This window comes from Palaemon carinicauda, chromosome 13 (assembly GCF_036898095.1).
Source record: "Palaemon carinicauda isolate YSFRI2023 chromosome 13, ASM3689809v2, whole genome shotgun sequence".
Taxonomy (NCBI): domain Eukaryota; kingdom Metazoa; phylum Arthropoda; class Malacostraca; order Decapoda; family Palaemonidae; genus Palaemon; species Palaemon carinicauda.
In genome coordinates, this window is record NC_090737.1 from 131,379,289 (window position 1) to 131,384,862 (window position 5,574).

Sequence of the window (5,574 nt, forward strand, 5' to 3'; positions counted from 1 at the left end):
CATAACGTATCCTCTCCCATTTGAGGTCAATTTATGCAAAACCTACAGTTTTACGCCTTCAGTATAGAACCAAACATACTCTTTGGATGACCGCAAGTCACATACCACATGATATATAACGCAATTCTCAGTGAAAATTGCGTATACGCATCCTCCCTTCCAAGTATACTGAGACAGCGTGGCCAGTATTTGAACATTCCCTTGGTCTTTCTCTTAAGGTGGGCTCAGGAACACAGTATTCGTAGGCGTATCCTCGTTGCTCAAAACATATGAATGGAGATGGGAACTTTTCCTTTTCATTTCATTTGCATATTCAACCGCACGTGGTTTAGCAAGGAGTTGTTTTCCCTACAGGTAAAGACGACTGTATGAGGGGTTTAGTATTTAGATACTTCTACACCTACACAGATATATACATGCGCATGCATTTACACCTACACTTATACCTACACATACGCATACACTTATACCTACACCTACACCTTCGCTTATACATACAACTACGCTTACACCTACACATTCACCTACACGTACACCTGCACCTACACATACACTCACACCTACACTTATACCTACACCTATACTTACACTTACACCTACTCCTTCGCTTATAGCTACACCTACACTTATACCTACACTTATATCTACACATACACTTGCACCTACACCTTCGCTTATAGCTACACCTACACATACACCTACACCTACACCTACACTTACACCTACACCTACACATACACCTATACCTACACATACACTTATACCTGCACCTACACATACACCTACACTTATACCTACCCCTACCCTTATACAGTACATACAATACGCCTACACATGAATATACACATGCATATTTTAGTATATAAGATACAGTGAATCATAGCTTCTCTCTTTACTACCTGTCTCTTTTTCAACTATTTTTTTTATATCCCCAGAGAGCAGCAATGGGATTTTCTATGTTCATTTTCAAGATGTCTGTAAGCACCTCATTTCATGAAGAAAAGTCTTCATGTAATTAGAATTGAAACGAAATGTTTGATCACTAAGTCACTGTATTTAATATTCTAAAATATCCGTCAAAATAGGTACAATTGCAGCTTTCCTACACCTGTCCCGCTCAAACTAGTTAGTTCCTTTAGGCGCTGCAACCTCACCGTCCTTGTGAGCTAAGGATGGGGATAGTTGGGGAGTCTATATGTCTATCGGCTGAGTCATCAACAGCCATTGCCTGGCCTCCTTGGTCCTTGCTTGGGTGGAGAGGGGCCTTGGGTGCTGATCATATGTATATATGGTTAATCTGTTTGGTATTGTCCTACTCGATATTGTCCTACACATACACACACACACACATATATATATATATATATATATATATATATATATATATATATATATATGTATATATATATATATATATATATATATATATATATATATATATATATATATATATATATATATATATATATATATATATATATATGATGTTTTGTATGCAACCCATTCAATAGTATCTCCTTTACCTTCATCTGAGAGCTTCTTGTTTATTATCAATCTTTTGCTCTACCTTGATTAAGAATATCAGTACCTTTTGAAGTTAATGATATCCAGCCACTGCCTCGTCAATAAGTGGATAGCCGTTCTAATGAAAAAGAAAGGAAGAATGTTACTTTGAAATAACCTATTGTAAATAAAAAAGAAATAATTTAATTTTGTATGATAGAACAAGGATGTGTGATCACACGTCTACAGCAATTTCATTTGGTCACTATTAAGTGATATCTTAAAATCAGGTCTATTCTCTCTCTCTCTCTCTCTCTCTCTCTCTCTCTCTCTCTCTCTCTCTCTCTCTCTCTCTCTCTCTCTCTCTCATAACGACTTAACTAATAACCCAACAATATCACTGGCAAAGACATAGAAGATCTAATTTGATGGTGTTGCTGTTCTTAGTATATTTTATTTTGATTGTTTATTACTTTTCTTGTTTGTTTTTTCATTTCCTTGTTTCCTCTTCTAGTCCCCATTTCCTTGTCTTATAGTCCCCCTTTCCTCCTCTTCTAGTCCCCTTCTCCTTTTCTAGTCCCCCTTTCCTCCTCTTCAAGTCCCCTTCTCCTTCACTTCTAGTCCCCCTTTCCTCCTCTTCTAGTCCCCATTTCATTGTCTTATAGTCCCCCTTTCCTCTTCTTCTAGTCCCCTCTCCTCTACTTCTAGTCCCCCTTTCCTCCTCTTCTAGTCCCCATTTCATTATCTTATAGTCCCCCTTTCCTCTTCTTCTAGTCCCCCTCTCCTCCTCTTCTAGTCCCCCTTTCCTCCTCTTACAGTCCCCATCTCCTTCTATTATCGTCTCTCTCTACTTGTCTTCTAGTCCCCCTTTCCTCCTCTTCTAGTCCCCTCTCCTTCTCTTCTAGTCCCCTTTTCCTTCTCTTCTAGTCCCCCTCTCCTTCTCGTCTAGTCCCCCTTTCCTTCTCTTCTAGTCCCCCTTTTCCTCCTCTTCCAGTCCCCCTCTCCTCTCCTCCCCATTTCCCCCCATCCTCACTCTCTCCTCCCCTCCTTCCCCTCATTCTCAAGAGCGCTACCTCATTTGGTAATGCAGCCTAAACCCAGAGGTCCTCTCCATCAGTTGGTGACAAGACTCACGCCTTCAATATTTCAGCCGAGGGAGACCAATGCGAAGCCAACGTCGTCCTTTTTAACCGCGGTTTGTCACTCGCTCTAAAACGTTACATCTTTTTTTTATCTTATTTTTTTCCCTCTTTCTTCTATCCCCCTTCTTGTTTTTTTTTGTTGTCTTTCTACGGCATTAGAGGCCTTGGAATATCGAGGTTCGGTCTTGTTCGCGTCGCGTCGTATGAAAATATCGACAGGAAGAAGAAATTTATTGTAGTGTGAAGGACGTCAGTTTGGTGCAAGGAAGTAAAATGTTAGCCGAGACGCCGTGAAAAGAAATAATTTATGACGCCTCTCTAGGCTAAAAGTTTCATCAATGTTTTACTCTTTGTTTTTTCATCTTATCGATTATGAACAGAATTTGAATACCCTGTCAATGTTTTACCCTTTTTTTTTTCTTAGAGATTATGAACAGAATTTGAAGAATACCCTGTCAATGTTTTACTCCTTTTTATTTCTTAGAGATTATGAACAGAATTTGAATACCCTGTCAATGTTTTACTCTTTTTTTTTTTTTTTCTTAGAGATTATGAACAGAATTTGAAGAATACCCTGTCAATGTTTTACTCTTTTTTTTTCTTAGAGATTATGAACAGACTTTGAAGATGAACAGAATTTGAAGAATACCCTGTCAATGTTTTACTCTTTTTTTTTCCTTCGAGATTATAAACAGAATTTGAATACCCTGTCAATGTTTTACTCTTTTTTTTCCTTAGAGATTATGACAGAATTTGAATACCCTGTCAATGTTTTACTCTTTTTTTTCTTAGAGATTATGAACAGACTTTGAAGATGAACAGAATTTGAAGAATACCCTGTCAATGTTTTACTCTTTTTTTTCCTTCGAGATTATGAACAGAATTTGAATACCCTGTCAATGTTTTACTCTTTTTTTTCCTTAGAGATTATGAACAGAATTTGAATACCCTGTCAATGTTTTACACTTTTTTCCCATAGAGATTATGAACAGAATTTGAATACCCTGTCAATGTTTTACACTTTTTTCCCATAGAGATTATGAACAGAATTTGAATACCCTGTCAATGTTTTACTCTTGTTTCCTAGAAATTATGAACAGAATTTGAAGAATATCGTGTCAATGTTTTACTCTTTTTTTCTTAGAGATTATAAACAGAATTTGAAGAATAACCTGTCAATGTTTTACTCTGTTCTTTTTTTCAGGATTAGGAACAGAATCTTGTAGAATTCCTTGTTTTTATTTGATTCTTATTTCGAATTAAAATATACTTTGTTGAAGTGTTTTTGAGAGTTTTATTTACGTAAAATGTATCGATTATGAACACAATTTAGACTACCCTATCAATGTTTTACTATTTTTTTTCTTTTTTTTTTCGATTATGAACAGAATTTGAAGAATACCCTGTCAATTCTTTTTTTTCTTTTTTCTTTTTTTCTCGATTACGAACAAAATTGAAGATTTTCCTGACTTTATTTGATTTTTATTTCGCCCTAAAATATCCTTTGCTGAAGAAGTTTTTTTTTGAGAGTTTTAAATTACATAAAATATAGTCGAAACGCAGTGAAAAGAAATAATTTGTGACGCCTCTGAAGGCCAAAAGTTTCATTAATGTTTTGCTGTTTTTTTTTCTTATTAATTTATTATTTGGCCTTTAAGTATACTATGCTAAAAAGCTGTTTTATTTTTTGGGAGTTTTAATTGATACCAGATTTCTCTCATAGCTGATTTCTCAGTAAATAATTCAAATATTTTGTTTGTTTGTTTATTTATTTATTTATTTATTCTTTTTTTGCTAATTGTGAACAGGATTTGAAGAATTCAGTGTGTTTGTTTGAATTCTCTTTTTGTCTTCAAGTATACGTTGCTGAAACAGTTTTTTTTTTGTTTTTTTAGTTAATACCAAGATAATTCCAAAATAATTTGAGTATTTTTTTTTTTTTGCATTTTTTTTTTTCACTAATTGCGAACAAAAGTTGAATTCATTGTATTCATCTCATTCTTATTATGCCTAAAAGTATACGTGGCTGAAAAAACATTTTTTTTTTTTTTTTTGAATGTTTGAATTACTTTCAAGATTTCTTTCATAACTGCTTTCACAGTAAATAATTCCAATAATTCTATTTAGATTTTCATTACTAAAATTTAATCTGTTATCTGAATTAATAATATGAATTTCTTATCAATTGGAATTATATCTCTATGGATTATGTTCCTTGAAAAACAGAAGTGTCTGAATTTAGTCCAGAATTGAAGAGCTCTTAGAAAATTGTCCCAGTTCGGTTTTAAACCCCTGGGGAAGCATCTCTATTCGGCAGCTTTAGTATTGCATGAAGATGGTGTATTGAAGACCTCTCTCTCTCTCTCTCTCTCTCTCTCTCTCTCTCTCTCTCTCTCTCTCTCTCTCTCTCTCTCTCTCTCTCTCTCTCTCTCTCTCTCTTTCCGATCATAAAGATACTTCTTAAAATTAAGTAAAATCTCTCTCTCTCTCTCTCTCTCTCTCTCTCTCTCTCTCTCTCTCTCTCTCTCTCTCTCTCCGTTATTATATAGATAGTTCTTAACAATAACTCAACTCTCTCTCACACTCTTTCTGTTATCATAAAGATACTTCTTGAGAATAAGTCAAATCTCTCTCTCTCTCTCTCTCTCTCTCTCTCTCTCTCTCTCTCTCTCTCTCTGATATCATAAAGATACTTCTTGAAAGTAAGTCAAGTCTCTCTCTCTCTCTCTCTCTCTCTCTCTCTCTCTCTGTCCGTTATTATATAGATAGTTCTTAACGATAAGTCAACTCTCTCTCTCTCTCTCTCTCTCTCTCTCTCTCTCTCTCTCTCTCTCTCTCTCTCTCCGTTATTATATAGATAGTTCTTAACGATAAGTCAACTCTCTCTCTCTCTCTCTCTCTCTCTCTCTCTCTCTCTCTCTCTCTCTCT